The sequence below is a fragment of the Pseudophryne corroboree genome, chromosome 5 (genome assembly GCF_028390025.1).
Source record: "Pseudophryne corroboree isolate aPseCor3 chromosome 5, aPseCor3.hap2, whole genome shotgun sequence".
Classification (NCBI taxonomy): domain Eukaryota; kingdom Metazoa; phylum Chordata; class Amphibia; order Anura; family Myobatrachidae; genus Pseudophryne; species Pseudophryne corroboree.
Window position 1 is genome coordinate 636,226,369 of NC_086448.1, and position 17,103 is coordinate 636,243,471.

A 17,103-nucleotide genomic window follows, 5' to 3' on the forward strand; every position below is an offset into this window, starting at 1 on the left:
AAATCGCAGCTGTTCCGACGACACGTCTGCTGTTCCTAGGGATGATTCTGGACACAGTCCAGAAAAAGGTGTTTCTCCCGGAGGAGAAAGCCAGGGAGTTATCCGAGCTAGTCAGAAACCTCCTAAAACCAGGCCAAGTGTCAGTGCATCAATGCACAAGAGTCCTGGGAAAAATGGTGGCTTCTTACGAAGCGATTCCATTCGGCAGATTTCACGCAAGAATTTTTCAGTGGGATCTGCTGGACGAATGGTCCGGATCGCATCTTCAGATGCATCAGCGGATAATCCTGTCTCCAAGGACAAGGGTGTCTCTTCTGTGGTGGCTGCAGAGTGCTCATCTACTAGAGGGCAGCACATTCGGCATTCAGGACTGGGTTCTGGTGACCACGGTTGCCAGCCTGAGAGGCTGGGGAGCAGTCACACAGGGAAGAAATTTCCAAGGAGTGTGGTCAAGTCTGGAGACTTCTCTCCACATAAATATACTGGAGCTAAGGGCAATTTACAATGCTCTGAGCCTAGGAAGACCTCTGCTTCAATGTCAACCGGTGCTGATCCAGTCGGACAACATCACGGCAGTCGCCCACGTAAACAGACAGGGCGGCACAAGAAGCAGGAGGGCAATGGCAGCAAGGAATCTTCGCTGGGCGAAAAATCATGTGATAACACTGTCAGTGTTAGGCGCCGGGGTCCGCTCGGCCGTGCGGGCCGGCGCCTAGCAACCAGGGACGCCGTGCGCGTTCAGCCGCCGGCTCCCTGGCAACGCTAAGACGCCGGGCGCACGGAGCCGCTCTGACCTTAGCAACGGGGACGCCACGTTCAGCCGCGTTCCCCGTTGCTGGGTCTATTCTCATTACCCTGATTATGTGCTGGCCGTGCAGCATGCAAGCTGCACGGCATTTCTATTTGATTGTCCTGTCTGGATCCTGATTGGAGGGTGCCTGAATAAAGGCACCCTCAGGACTTCTTACAGACGCCGGTGATAGCTTCCTGTTTGCCTGTGTCTGCTGCAGAGAGTTCCCAGTCCCGGTCTTTTCGGTTGTTCCTGTCCTCAGAGATCCTGTACTCGGAAGTTACCATCTGTTCCTGGAGTCTGACCGAGCACCTTTAACATCTGGTGGTGTTCGTGAGTTGCGGCGCAGCCGTGTGTTGCGGCTTGTCCGCTTCTGTTTATTATTTTGTATAATTGTGTTCTGGAGCTTTGCGGAGGATTCCGCTTCCACAGATCCACTCTGGTGTCCGGCGGTGCCGGATAGGAGTGTCGGATCAGTGGATCCTTGGTTGTCCTTTTTCCTGGCGGCTAGTCCGCACATACCTTTTGATTTAGTTAGTTAGCTTGTAACCCCTGGCCTGGTTGCTTAGTCAGAGGGCCCCTTGTTATCACCCTGTCTCGGACTTCCCCTTGTCTCCCATTAAGACCTGCGGGGGCATCGGGGTTGGGCAGACATAATCCGCCCTTCGAACGCGGCTGCCATGGGCTCAAGCAACCATAGTCTCGCAGGGGATTTCTGATAACACGGGCGAGACAACGGAGTTAGGGCACCAGGGGTTACTAGGCTATCCAGCTCCCACAACCAGCTTATTTTCCTGTACTCAGATCCCTGCCATAAGATCTCCTCCGGTCTGGAGTACAGGAATCATAACATTATCACCGGCCTACAAAAGAAAAGATTTAACTTACAGTAAATTTTTTCACTTTTTAGTTGGGAGATTTTTGTCGGCCTTATGAATCCCACCGGTGTTGGGCCAAACCCTGGCCAGCTTCTTGTTAGTCAGATTCAGGAACTTACTCAGATGGTTCAGGATCTGTCCCTCCGGGTGAGGTCACAGGAAGATCTGTTACGGACTTCCCCGAGGGTCATCCCTGAACCAAAAATGCATCTGCCTGACCGTTTTTCTGGGGATAGAAAACAGTTTTTTAATTTTAAAGAATCTTGCAAACTGTATTTTCGTTTAAGACCAGTTACCTCAGGTACAGAGGCTCAGCGGGTTGGGATTATTATTTCTCTACTTCAGGGGGATCCTCAGACCTGGGCTTTTGGTTTAAAGACAGACGATCCGGCCTTATCGTCTGTAGACGCCTTTTTAAAATCTTTAGGGCTATTGTATGACGACCCTGATAGAGAGGCGTCCGCAGAAAGTCAGTTGCGTGCTCTTAGACAGGGTAGGAATCCCGCAGATAATTATTGTACGGAGTTTCGCCGTTGGTCGAACGACTGTGGCTGGAATGACCCAGCCCTGCGCAGTCAGTTTCGCCTCGGCTTATCGGAATCTATAAAAGACAGTCTCCTCCAGTATCCCGCTCCTGAGACCCTCGATAACCTCATGGAGCTATCTATTAAAATAGATCGTCGGCTCAGAGAGCGGAGGGCTGAAAAAGGGGCATCTGTCGGGTCCTCTCCCTGGGTTCCTTCCATTCCTGTAGACATAGAGGAGCCTATGCAGATTGGTCTCTCCAAATTGTCTCCGGAAGAAAGAACCAGGAGGCAAAATTATGGTCTGTGTTTATACTGCGGAGGTAAGGGACATTTTGCCCGTAGTTGTCCAAACAAGTTGGGAAACTTCCTGACCAAGTGAATTGTGAGGGGGTTCACTTTGGTCTGCAGCTCATCTCCTCAAATAATTCACTGTTGGTTCCTGCTAAAGTTTCCTATGGCAGCCTCTGTTCCTCGGTCTCTGCTTTTGTGGACAGTGGAGCTGCAGGAAACTTTATGGATTTAACATGGGCCAAGGCCTTAGGTATTCCTCAGCTAACCTTAGGTAGGTGTATCACCATGCATGGTTTAGATGGGAGTCCTTTATCCAATGGGGTTATTTCTCTATGTACACCTCCTGTTTTGCTCTCGGTGGGAGCTCTGCATTCTGAAAAAATTGAGTTTTTCCTTACCCATTGTCCAGCAGTTCCTGTGGTTCTGGGTCATCCTTGGCTGGCCTTTCATAATCCCGTCATTGATTGGCAGTCTGGGGAGATCCTACAATGGGGTACCATCTGTGATAAAGAATGTATTACGCTTCCTATCCGAGTAGCTGCCGCCAGTTCCGCACATATTCCTGGGGAATACCAGGATTTTGTTGATGTGTTTTCCAAGGGCAATGCGGATATTTTGCCTCCCCATAGGCCTTATGATTGTGCCATTGAGTTAATTCCTGGTGCCACGTTGCCTAAAGGAAGGTTATATGCATTGTCTGGTCCTGAAACTGTGGCCATGAATGAGTATGTGAAAGAAAGCCTTGGGAAAGGGTTTATCAGGCCATCTAAATCCCCTTTAAGTGCAGGTTTCTTCTTCGTAGAGAAGAAGGATGGTTCACTCAGACCCTGCATTGACTTTAGAGCTTTGAATAAAATCTCAGTAAAGAATACTTACCCTCTGCCGCTGATCTCTGTCCTCTTTGATCAGCTACGTTCGGCTGTTATTTTTTCTAAGATTGATCTTAGAGGAGCATATAACCTCATCAGAATCAGGTCAGGGGATGAGTGGAAAACGGCATTTAGTACTCAGTCGGGCCACTATGAGTATCTGGTCATGCCATTCGGCCTATCTAACGCTCCGGCAGTTTTCCAGGATCTCATTAATGATGTGCTCCGTGAGTTTCTGGGAAGATTCGTCGTGGTCTATTTAGACGATATTTTGATATATTCTGACTCCGTGGAACAACATGTTACCCAGGTGCGTCAGGTGCTAAAGAGATTACGTGAAAATCACTTATATGCCAAGCTGGAGAAGTGTGAATTTCATGTCACGGAAGTATCCTTTTTAGGGTACATTATTTCCCCTCGGGGATTCCGAACGGAACCAAAAAAGCTCCAAGCCATCCTTAGTTGGGCGCAACCCACCAATTTAAAAGCAATTCAGCGCTTTTTAGGGTTTGCAAACTACTATAGAAGATTTATTCACTCTTTCTCTGACCTAGTTGCTCCCATTGTGGCACTTACTAAGAAGGGAGCAGATCCTACCAATTGGTCATGTGAAGCGGAGTTATCTTTTCAGGCCTTAAAACAAGCCTTTGTCTCAGCCCCTGTCCTTAGACATCCCAACCCAGAATTACCTTTCATTATTGAGGTGGATGCCTCGGAGGTTGGAGTAGGGGCTATCCTTTCTCAGAAGGATCCAGATTCCCTTGAGTTACATCCTTGTGCCTTTATGTCCAGGAAATTCTCATCTGCAGAATCCAACTACGATGTTGGTAACCGGGAATTGCTGGCTATTAAATGGGCTTTCGAGGAGTGGAGACATTGGCTTGAAGGAGCTACCCACACCATTTCAGTTTTGACTGATCACAAAAATCTTCAATACATTGAATCGGCTAAACGACTGAATGCCCGACAGGCTCGTTGGGCTTTATTTTTTACTCGTTTCAAATTCATTATCACCTTCAGACCAGGTTCCAAGAATACCAAGGCAGATGCCCTGTCACGCAGTTTCCTTCCGGTTCAAGACAACAGTCCTGTTACTCCCATACTTCCGCCTTCAGTCATTCAGGCAGGTCTCACACAGGATGTATTTTCCCAATTAAAGCTGCTTCAACATCAAGCTCCGGGAAATACTCCTGCTAGTCGTCTTTTTGTTCCTGAGTTTTTGAGAGCAACTGTTTTGGCGGAATTTCATGATAGCAAAGTTGCAGGGCATCCGGGAATCGCTAAGACTTTGGAATTAGTATCCCGCTCAGTATGGTGGCCTGGTCTTTCCAAAGACATTAAAGAGTTTGTTTTTTCGTGTCAGGTCTGTGCACAGCATAAAGTTCCCCGTTCTTTGCCTATTGGTCAACTTATGCCCTTGAAAGTTCCTCTTAGGCCATGGTCGCATATCTCCATGGATTTTGTGGTGGATCTCCCTCTGTCAGCCGGATGCCGAGTCATATGGGTGGTAGTGGACCGTTTTAGCAAGATGGCCCATTTTATTGCTCTTCCCCGATTGCCATCTGCCCAGGGATTGGCAGTCTTGTTCCTCCGTCATGTTTTCAGACTCCATGGGTTACCCACTGATATTGTTTCTGACAGGGGTCCACAATTCATTGCGCAATTTTGGAAGTCTTTTTGTGCTTCATTAAAGATGAAATTATCATTAACCTCCGGCTATCATCCACAATCCAATGGACAGACTGAGCGAGTTAACCAATCTCTAAAACAATATTTGCGTTTGTACTCGGCCAAACTCCAAAATGACTGGTCTGAGTTTCTTCCATTGGCGGAGTTTGCTTATAATAATGCCTGTCATTCCTCCACCAATGTGTCTCCATTTTTTGCAGTTTTTGGTTTCCACCCCAGAGCTAATTCATTTTTTCAACATTCCTCTGTCTCCTCTCTGGCCCTGACCTCTCATCTTAAACTTATTTGGAAAAAAGTGCACCTGGCTCTCAGAAAAGCAGCTTTCCGGGAAAAAAAATTTTCTGACAGGCTCCGGCGGCCGTGCACTTTTAAAGTAGGAGACAGGGTGTGGTTGTCGACTCGCAACATCAAACTTCGACAAACCTCAGCCAGATTGGGTCCTAGATATATTGGACCATTTCTCATTATCAAAAAAGTCAATCCAGTTGCTTTCCGGTTACGTTTACCAAAAACTTTACGGATCGGAAATACCTTCCATTGCTCATTGCTTAAACCATATGTTTCGTCCAGCAGATTTCCTCGTAAAAAATCTCAGGGGAGATCACCAGTTAATGTACAGGGTCAGCAAGAGTTCTTGGTTGAGAAGGTTCTCGATTCCAAGTTGTCCCGGGGTCGGCTTTATTTTTTGGTGCATTGGAGAGGTTATGGGCCAGAGGAAAGGTCGTGGGTCCTGGATGAAGACCTTCATGCCCCAAAGCTCAAAAGGGCATTTTTTCGTGAATTTCCTCGGAAACCTGGCTTTAGGGGTTCCTTGACCCCTCCTCAAGGGGGGGGTACTGTTAGGCGCCGGGGTCCGCTCGGCCGTGCGGCCCAGCGCCTAGCAACCAGGGACGCCGTGCGCGTTCAGCCGCCGGCTCCCTGGCAACGCTAAGACGCCGGGCGCACGGAGCCGCTCTGACCTTAGCAACGGGGACGCCACGTTCAGCCGCGTTCCCCGTTGCTGGGTCTATTCTCATTACCCTGATTATGTGCTGGCCGTGCAGCATGCAAGCTGCACGGCATTTCTATTTGATTGTCCTGTCTGGATCCTGATTGGAGGGTGCCTGAATAAAGGCACCCTCAGGACTTCTTACAGACGCCGGTGATAGCTTCCTGTTTGCCTGTGTCTGCTGCAGAGAGTTCCCAGTCCCGGTCTTTTCGGTTGTTCCTGTCCTCAGAGATCCTGTACTCGGAAGTTACCATCTGTTCCTGGAGTCTGACCGAGCACCTTTAACATCTGGTGGTGTTCGTGAGTTGCGGCGCAGCCGTGTGTTGCGGCTTGTCCGCTTCTGTTTATTATTTTGTTTAATTGTGTTCTGGAGCTTTGCGGAGGATTCCGCTTCCACAGATCCACTCTGGTGTCCGGCGGTGCCGGATAGGAGTGTCGGATCAGTGGATCCTTGGTTGTCCTTTTTCCTGGCGGCTAGTCCGCACATACCTTTTGATTTAGTTAGTTAGCTTGTAACCCCTGGCCTGGTTGCTTAGTCAGAGGGCCCCTTGTTATCACCCTGTCTCGGACTTCCCCTTGTCTCCCATTAAGACCTGCGGGGGCATCGGGGTTGGGCAGACATAATCCGCCCTTCGAACGCGGCTGCCATGGGCTCAAGCAACCATAGTCTCGCAGGGGATTTCTGATAACACGGGCGAGACAACGGAGTTAGGGCGCCAGGGGTTACTAGGCTATCCAGCTCCCACAACCAGCTTATTTTCCTGTACTCAGATCCCTGCCATAAGATCTCCTCCGGTCTGGAGTACAGGAATCATAACAGTCAGCGGTGTTCATTCCGGGAGTGGACAACTGGGAAGCAGACTTCCTCAGCAGGAACGACCTCCACCCGGGAGAGTGGGGACTTCATCTGGAAGTCTTCCACATGATTGTGAACCGTTGGGAAAGACCAAAGGTGGACATGATGGCGTCCCGTCTGAACAAAAAACTGGACAGGTATTGCGCCAGGTCAAGAGACCCTCAGGCAATAGCTGGGACGCTCTGGTAACACCGTGGGTGTACCAGTCGGTGTATGTGTTCCCTCCTCTGCCTCTCATACCCAAGGTACTGAGAATTATAAGACGGAGAGGAGTAAGAACTATACTCGTGGCTCCGGATTGGCCAAGAAGGACTTGGTACCCGGAACTTCAAGAGATACTAAGAAGGGACTTGCTTCAGCAAGGATCATGTCTGTTCCAAGACTTACCGCGGCTGCGTTTGACGGCATGGCGGTTGAACGCCGGATCCTAAGGGAAAAAGGCATTCCGGAAGAGGTCATCCCTACCCTGGTCAGAGCCAGGAAGGAGGTGACCGCACAACATTATCACCGCATTTGGCGAAAATATGTTGCATGGTGTGAGGCCAGGAAGGCCCCCACGGAGGAATTTCAACTTGGTCGATTCCTGCATTTCCTACACACAGGAGTGTCTATGGGCCTCAAATTGGGGTCCATTAAGGTTCAAATTTCGGCCCTGTCGATTTTCTTCCAGAAAGAATTGGTTTCAGTTCCTGAAGTCCAGAAGTTTGTCAAGGGAGTACTGCATATACAACCCCCTTTTGTGCCTCCAGTGGCACTGTGGGATCTCAATGTAGTTCTGGGATTCCTCAAATCACATTGGTTTAAACCGCTCAAATCTGTGGATTTGAAATATCTCACATGGAAAGTGACCATGCTGTTGGCCCTGGCCTCGGCCAGGCGAGTGTCAGAATTGGCGGCTTTGTCTCACAAAAGCCCATATCTGATTGTCCATTCGGACAGGGCAGAGCTGCGGACTCGTCCCCAGTTTCTCCCTAAGGTGGTGTCAGCGTTTCACCTGAACCAGCTTATTGTGGTACCTGCGGCTACAAGGGACTTGGAGGACTCCAAGTTGCTAGATGTTGTCAGGGCCCTGAAAATATAGGTTTCCAGGACGGCTGGAGTCAGGAAAACTGACTTGCTGTTATCCTGTATGCACCCAACAAACTGGGTGCTCTTGTTTCTAAGCAGACGATTGCTAGTTGGATGTGTAGTACAATTCAGCTTGCACATTCTGTGGCAGGCCTGCCACAGCCAAAATATGTAAATGCCCATTCCACAAGGAAGGTGGGCTCATCTTGGGCGGCTGCCCGAGGGGTCTCGGCTTTACAACTTTGCCGAGCTGCTACTTGGTCAGGGGCAAACACGTTTGAAAAATTCTACAAATTTGATACCCTGGCTGAGGAGGACCTGGAGTTCTCTAATTCGGTGCTGCAGAGTCATCCGCACTCTCCCGCCCGTTTGGGAGCTTTGGTATAATCCCCATGGTCCTGACGGAGTCCCCAGCATCCACTTAGGACGTCAGAGAAAATAAGAATTTACTTACCGATAATTCTATTTCTCGTAGTCCGTAGTGGATGCTGGGCGCCCATCCCAAGTGCGGATTGTCTGCAATACTTGTACATAGTTATTGTTACAAAAATCGGGTTATTATTGTTGTGAGCCATCTTTTCAGAGGCTCCGCTGTTATCATGCTGTTAACTGGGTTCAGATCACAGGTTGTACAGTGTGATTGGTGTGGCTGGTATGAGTCTTACCCGGGATTCAAAATCCTTCCTTATTGTGTACGCTCGTCCGGGCACAGTATCCTAACTGAGGCTTGGAGGAGGGTCATAGGGGGAGGAGCCAGTGCACACCACCTGATCCTAAAGCTTTTACTTTTGTGCCCTGTCTCCTGCGGAGCCGCTATTCCCCATGGTCCTGACGGAGTCCCCAGCATCCACTACGGACTACGAGAAATAGAATTATCGGTAAGTAAATTCTTATTTTTTTCTCCACAGCACCGCTGAGAGAAAGCTTCCCAGCCTCTCGCCTGCAGTTACACGGTAGAAGAGGGTAAAAAGAGAGGGGGGGCACATAATTAGGCGCAAAAATCAATATAAACAGCAGCTACTGGGTTAACATTAAGTTACTGTGTTATTCCTGGGTTAATAGCGCTGGGGTGTGTGCTGGCATACTCTCTCTCTGTCTCTCCAAAGGGCCTTATGGGGGAATTGTCTTCAGATGAGCATTCCCTGAGTGTGTGGTGTGTCGGTACGTGTGTGTCGACATGTCTGAGGTAAAAGGCTCCCCTAAGGAGGAGATGGAGCAAATATGTGTGTGAGAGGGTGTCTCCGTCGACAACGCCGACACCTGTTTGGATATGTGTAATTAAGTGCTAAGGTGAATTTATTGCACAAAAGATTAGAGAACAGACAGGGAATCTACCCATGTCTGTCCCTATGTAGCAGAGACCTTCAGAGTCTCTCAATGCTCACTATCCAAAATAATAGACACTGCTATCGACACGGAGTCTGACTCCAGTGTCGACTACGATAATGCAAAGTTACAGCCAAAATGGCAGAAAAGTATTCAATATATGATTATTGTAATAAAAGATGATTTGCATATCACTGATGACTCATCTGTCCCTGACACAAGGGTACACATGTTTAAGGGGAAGAAAGCTGAGGTAAATTTCCCTCCTCTCATGAGGAAAAAGAGCGGGAATCTCCAGACAAGAAACTGCAGTTTCCCACAAAGAATTTTCAGGGAGTATCCTTTCCCCCACTAGGGCCAGGATACGATGAGAATCTTCCCCTAGGGTGTCACGTTTGCCCAAAAGGTAGCCCTGACGTAACAGCTATTCTCAGGGATCCTGCAGATAGCGTGCACATTCTGGTACACTACTCAGACCGGCGATTGTGTCGGCATGGGTTTATAGCGCTGTGGCAGCGTGGACAGGTACCTTATCAGCAGAGATGGAGACCCTAGTATGTATATATATATATATATATATATATATATATGTATATATAGAGATATATATATTAAAGATGCTGTCTTAAGAGATATATATATATATATATATATAAAACATGCCCAAAGAGACATGAGTCTACTGGGTCCTAGAGACAAAGCTATGTCGATTTCTGCTTGACGTGTCCTGTAGAATATGCAATGGACAGATAATGCCGACTTAAGAGGCATATGGAAGGCTGAGGATTGTGTGGAGAAGGGTTCTCGGGCCTGGTCTCCACAGCTATAGCTGGTAATTCTGATATTTTGCCTTATATTCCTGCACAGCCTAGGAAAGCACGACATTATCAAATGCAGCCTTTCGAACAAGGAAACAAGAAAGTCCGAGGTGCGTCCTTTCTTGCCAGAGGCGGGGGCAGAGGAAAGAAGCTGCACAACACAGCTAGTTCCCAGGAATAGAAGTCCTCCCCGGCCTCTACAAAATCCACCGCATGTCGCTGGGGCTCCACAGGCGGAGCTAGGCCCGGTGGGGGCACGCCTTCGTAAGTTCAGCCACAAGTGGGTTCACTCCCTGTTAGATCCCTGGGCAATAGATATTGTGTCTCAGGGATATAAACTGGACTTTGAGGAGATGCCCCCTCACCGACAGCCCTGCCGGCTTCCCCCCACGAGAGGGAAACAGTGTTAACTGCAATTCACAAATTGTATCTTCAACAGGTGGGGGTCAAGGTTCCCCTCCTTCAACAAGGAGGGGGTTATTATTCGACCATGTTGTAGTCCCGAAACCAGACGGTTCGGTCAGACCCATATTGAATTTAAAATCCCTGAACATATACCTGAAAAGGTTCAAGTTCAAGATGGAATCGCTAAGAGCGGTCATTGCAAGCCTGAAAGGGGGAGATTTTATGGTGACTCTGGACATAAAGGATGCATACCTTCATGTCCCCATTTATCCACCTCATCAGGCGTACCTCAGAATTGCGGTACGGGATTGTCATTACCAATTTCAGACGTTGCCGTTTGGTCTCTCCACGGCCCCGAGAATATTCACCAAGGTAATGGCGGAAATGATGGTGCTCCTGCGGAAGCAAGGTGTCACTATTATCACGTACTTGGACGATCTCCTCATAAAAGCGAGATCAAGAGAGCAGTTGCTGAACAGCGTATCACTTTCTCTGGAAGTGTAACGGCAACACGGCTGGATTCTATATATTCCAAAGTCGCAGTTGGTTCCTACAGCTCATCTGCCTCTCCTAGGCATGATCCTAGACACAGACCAGAAAAGGGTTTATCTCCCGATAGAGAGAGCTCAGGAGCTCGTGACACTGGTCAGGAATCTATTAAAACCAAGACAGTTGTCAGTGCATCACTGTACTCGAGTCCTGGGAAGGATGGTGGCATCATACGAGGCCATTCCCTTCGGCAGGTTCCATGCGAGGACCTTCCAATTCAGATGCATCGGTTAATCACCCTATCCCCCAGGGCCAGGGTGTCTCTCATGTGGTGGCTGCAGAGTGCTCACCTTCTCGAAGGTCGCAGATTCGGCATTCAGGACTGGGTCCTGGTGACCACGGATGCAAGCCTCCGAGGGTGGGGGGCAGTCACACAGGGAAGAAATTTCCAAGGGCTGTGGTCAAGTCAGGAGACTTGCCTTCACATCAACATCCTGGAACTAAGGGCCATATACAACGCCCTACGTCAAGCGGAGTCCCTGCTTCGCGACCAACCGGTTCTGATTCAGTCAGACAACATCACCGCAGTGGCTCATGTAAACTGCCAAGGCAGCACAAGGAGCAGGGTGGCGATGGTAGAAGCCACCAGAATCCTTCGCTGGGCGGAGAATCACATAAGCGCACTGTCAGCAGTGTTCATTCCGGGAGTGGACAACTGGGAAGCAGACTTCCTCAGCAGGCACGACCTCCACCCGGGAGAGTGGGGACTTCATCAAGAAGTCTTCACGCAGATTGCAAGTCGGTGGGAACTGCCACAGGTGGACATGATGGCATCCCGCCTCAACAAAAAGCTACAGAGATATTGCGCCAGGTCAAGAGACCCTCAGGCGATAACTGTGGATGCACTGGTGACACCGTGGGTGTTCCCGTCGGTCTATGTATTTCCTCCTCTTCCTCTCATACCCAAGGTGCTGAGAATCATAAGGAAACGAGGAGTGAGAACAATACTAATTGTTCTGGATTGGCCAAGAAGGACTTGGTATCCAGATCTGCAAGAAATGCTCACAGAGGACCCGTGGCCTCTGCCTCTAGGACAGGACTTGTGCAACAGGGGCCCTGTCTGTTCCAAGACTTACTGCGGCTGCGTTTGACGGCATGGCGGTTGAACGCCGGATCCTAGCAGAAAAAGGCATTCCGGATGAGGTCATTCCTACGCTGATAGAGGCTAGGAAGGATGTGACGGCTCAGCATTATCACCGTATATGGCGAAAATATGTGGCTTGGTGTGAGGCCAGGAATGCCCCTACGGAGGAATTCCAGCAGGGCCTTTTCCTTCACTTCCTACAGTCGGCAGTGACTTTGGGCCTTAAATTGGGTTCCATTAAGGTTCAGATTTCGGCCTTATCCATTTTCTTTCAAAAAGAACTGGCTTCTCTGCCTGAAGTTCAGACGTTTGTAAAGGGAGTGCTGCATATTCAGCCCCATTTTGTGCCTCCAGTGGCACCTTGGGATCTTAACGTGGTGTTGAGTTTCCTGAAATCACACTGGTTTGGACCACTCAAAACGATGGAAGTAAAATATCTCACGTGGAAGGTGGTCATGCTATTAGCCTTGGCTTCGGCCAGGCGTGTGTCAGAATTGGCGGCTTTGTCACATAAAAGCCCTTATCTGGTTTTCCATGCGGATAGAGCAGAATTGCGGACCGCCCACAATTTCTGCCGAAAGTGGTTTCATCCTTTCATATAAACCAAGCTATTGTGGTGCCTGTGGCTACTACTGACTTGGAGGATTCCAAGTCACTGGATGTAGTCGGGGCTTTGAAGGATTATGTAGCCAGAACGGCTAAGGTCAGGAAAACAGAATCTTTGTTTATCCTGTAGGCTTGCAACAAGCTTGGGGCGCCTGCTTCAAAGCAAACTATTGCTCGCTGGATCTGTAACACGATTTAGCAGGCTCATTCTGCGGCTGGGTTGCCACTGCCTAAATCAGTTACGGCCCATTCCACAAGGAAGGTGGGCTCTTCTTGGGCGGCTGCCCGAGGGGTCTCGGCATTACAGCTTTGCCGAGCAGCTACTTGGTCAGGTTCAAACACCTTTGCAAAGTTCTACAAGTTTGATACCCTGGCTGAGGAGGACCTTGTGTTTGCTCATTCGGTGCTGCAGAGTCATCCGCACTCTCCCGCCCATTTGGGAGCTTTGGTATAATCCCCATGGTCCTTACGGAGTCCCCAGCATCCACTAGGACGTTAGAGAAAATAAGATTTTACTTACCGGTAAATCTATTTCTCGTAGTCCGTAGTGGATGCTGGGCGCCCGTCCCAAGTGCGGACTTCTTCTGCAATACTTGTATATAGTTATTGCTTAAATAAGGGTTATGTTATGGTTGCATCAGGGTTGATCTGATGCTCCTTTGTTGTTCATACTGTTAACTGGGTATGTTTATCACAAGTTATACGGTGTGATTGGTGTGACTGGTATGAGTCTTGCCCTGGATTCCAAAATCCTTTACTTGTACTGTCAGCTCTTCCGGGCACAGTTTCTCTAACTGAGGTCTGGAGGAGGGACATAGAGGGAGGAGCCAGAACACACCAGAATCCAAATTCTTTCTTAAAGTGCCCTGTCTCCTGCGGAGCCCGTCTATTCCCCATGGTCCTTACGGAGTCCCCAGCATCCACTACGAACTACGAGAAATAGATTTACCGGTAAGTAAAGTCTTATTTTCAGAAATAATCCACTGTGGTGTTGGAACCCAGCGGTAAAATCATAATTGGTGTCGTGTGCTCATTGCCCTGCTAAGGTTTAAAGTGTATTATTATTATTGCATTGCATTGCTGTAGAAGGTTTAAAGTGTATCTCTGGGTGTGTACGCGCTGTGAGTACGCGGCGTGTGTACGCAAAGTCCGTACACTGTACGGGACTCTGTACGCTAATAGCGTAAAAGGTGCGTAGAGTGTGAATTAAGTATAGCGGCCGCAGCGGCTAAAGGTTTAAAGTGTATTTACGGTGTGTTTAAGGTATAGCTTTTATTCCTGTAAAGATAATCAGCATTATCAATTGGGGGCATCGTCCGATTTTCCAAATTTTTACTGCTTAACAGGTCACAAGCAGACATAATCTATCAGCATAAGGGTGGACAGGGATCCTACGTATCCTTTTCTTGGTCGGTGGATACACTGAAAACCCTACCTAATTGCTGATTAGATGGTGTCTGCTCTGTATGGTTTGTAGGGATGCTGGTAAGAACTCGTAAGGTAAGCAGGAAAAAAGCTATTTAAAAATCTGTGAATTTATTTTTGGCGCCAAATGCGTACACAACAAAAGCGTACACCCATACCCTGTGCATACTCTCCCACATTGTTGCCATAACACTCAGATTACTAGATTCATAATATAAATATTAAGGAAGTGTAAAACACAAACGCAGTCTGGCCTAGTTATAAAGGTTTATACAGAAAAGAAACTGTGTGGCGTGTTAAGTGAGCGATTCTAGTTAATATTGCTCACATTTATAGAAATTGTGTGAGTTGTTTTATTGTGTCCGCACATTGGTACACATGGTACGGAACGTGAGGACAGCGTACACAAAACGTGCACGTAGCGCAAGGCCGCACACGTGGCATTAAGGTACGCACGGTTGCGTAATTACGCAAGCTTGCGTAGCGTTGTGTGCACATAATAAAACCACATGATAGTTCGTATAGTTTAAAGGTGGGATAGTAGCCACGCTACAATAACACAAGATTGCCCAGCTTCCAAAGTTTAGTATAAAACCCTTATTTACTGTATTGCCTCTGGGAGTAAAGCTGCTTGTCTGAATGATAATTTTCTGTACAGAAAAATAAAGTGTATCTGAGTGAGCGAGTGCAGGAGTGAGTGGATACTGAACCCAAGAACTAGGTGGACTGCTAGGTGGTCTAGGTGTACACACTGGGTTAGTAGAGACCCGGTGGCGTAGGGTTCGCAACCCTGCATTATTAAAAAAAAAGTGGACTAGGTGGTCTTGGTGGACTGAGTGGTATCCCATACAACTCTAGGTGGTCTACTAGGTGGTACTAGGTGGTCTACAACAATCGTAGGGCATATAGATAACCAGTATCTATAGGCTGTGCTATTGCATCACATGTCCGTTTGTTCTGTATAGCGCAACGTGATATTATTGTGTCACATTTGCTGTGGAAGAGCATACGCAGACGTGATTGTATAGACAAAGGGGTTTTTCTTTGATAACTTCGGGAAATCTCCCTGGTGGGCTTCACTGGAAAAGGTGAAGGATAGTTACCTAATTTCTCTGTTTTTCACCCTACAAATAATTCCAGTTGAGAGATACCGAAAAGGAAATTTTCACTGCCTCTCTCAGGAAAATATTCCAAACAGAACTTCCACCGAAAGAAATTACGGTGTAAGATCTGATAGGAGCCCTAAGTTGGGTACATTGCGATCTGCTATCAACAGTGTATCGTATTGGCCAGCGTGGGCGCGAGCGAGTGGAAGGCGCTCAGGTATACTTCCACCGTCTACTTATATTGAGTATTTTGGTGTTTGTGGGAATTTTTTAAAGGTATTAGAAGAGACCCACAAATATGGGAGCCAGTTGCTCAAGTAAGAGACGTTTAGACAGGGTTCAGGCAGAATTGTGGCCAAAAGGCTCAGCAAGGTTTATCATGTTTGAAAAATATGGTTCACACACAGAAGGTTTATGCAATGAGTGGATATGTATGACCAACAATGATAGGGTACCATTCCCTAGAGTGGGAAGCTTTGAACCAGAGGTATTACAGAACTTAAGGTTAAGGATATGTCTGATAAAATCCAAGAAACAAAGGATTAAACATACAGACTGTTTAAATTTATGGCAACAGGAGGGGGATATGCAAAAGGAATTAGCTCGCACAGCAGGTTCCAAACCTAGCGGGAAAACAATGGCGACGGCACCGCCACCATATATTGTTGGGGAGAAAATGGCTACAGGCAATGATACATTGGTACAGAATAAGAGTGTAATTGCAAAATGTACTAACCCTAACCCTTGCCAGTTGTACCCTGTTTTAAATTTTCCCCAGGATTGCGAACAAGAAGATGAGCCCAGCACGATATCGGCACTCTCTCTAGCAGCCACCATACAAGACACTCAGGTGGGCACGGCCCAACCAACAAGAGCAGTAGTCAGGCCCCTTAGCGGAGGGATAAGTGAGGTCGTGTCCACAGGTAAGTACGGTACCGTACATTATGCAGAAACCATAGTACCCCACATTGTAGAATCAAACCAGAAGGATGTAATTGAATTAAATCCTGTCAGGGTGATTGCAGTCCCCAATGGGAAGACTGACGCTCAGGGAGTCACTCCCATCAGGAACATTGCCATGCATTGTCCCTGGTCCCGGACAGAATTGAGGTCAATTATGTCAGAATTTCCCGATCCCAGAAAGGATCTAGTCGCATGCCAGAGGTTCATTAAAGAGTTAGGTAACGCCACCGAACCCACAAACAAAGATTGGCGAACAGTGCTACGGGTATGTTTACCCTCCAATATTGACCCCGCGAAGTTCATAACTGATTGCAATTTAGACGAAGAAGTACCTATCACTGATGAGTACACTCAGGAGAAGGTACGACAAATCAATCTGCAATTAGGAATATATTTCCCTACTGTTGTCAAATGGAATAAAATCTTTTCCATAAGACAAAAGGAAGGTGAAACGGCATCCGAATATTTCCATCGAGCACTGCAGGAAATGGCTAGATACACTGGGATCGAGGACATTAGAGACAATGCACATCATAGGGAGGTAGCTGTTTCAGTATTAATGGACGGGTTGAAGGAGGCACTCAGAACAAGGATACAGACCTCTCTACCAAACTGGAGAGGTATCTCAGTGGCTGCATTGAGAGAGTCCGCTGTCGAGCATGATAGGAACATCATTAAACACAGGGAGTCACAGGGGGAAAAACTGATGACGGTAAGTATACAGGCCCTTACGGCAAAACCCCATCAGCCGAAAACCCGGACCCCTGTTGTTTGGGACAGACCTAGAACATGCTACAATAGGGGTTGGGCCACACCTGTAGTCTGCAGCCAGTGAAGTTGATTGCTAGCCTTGGTAGTGAACCTG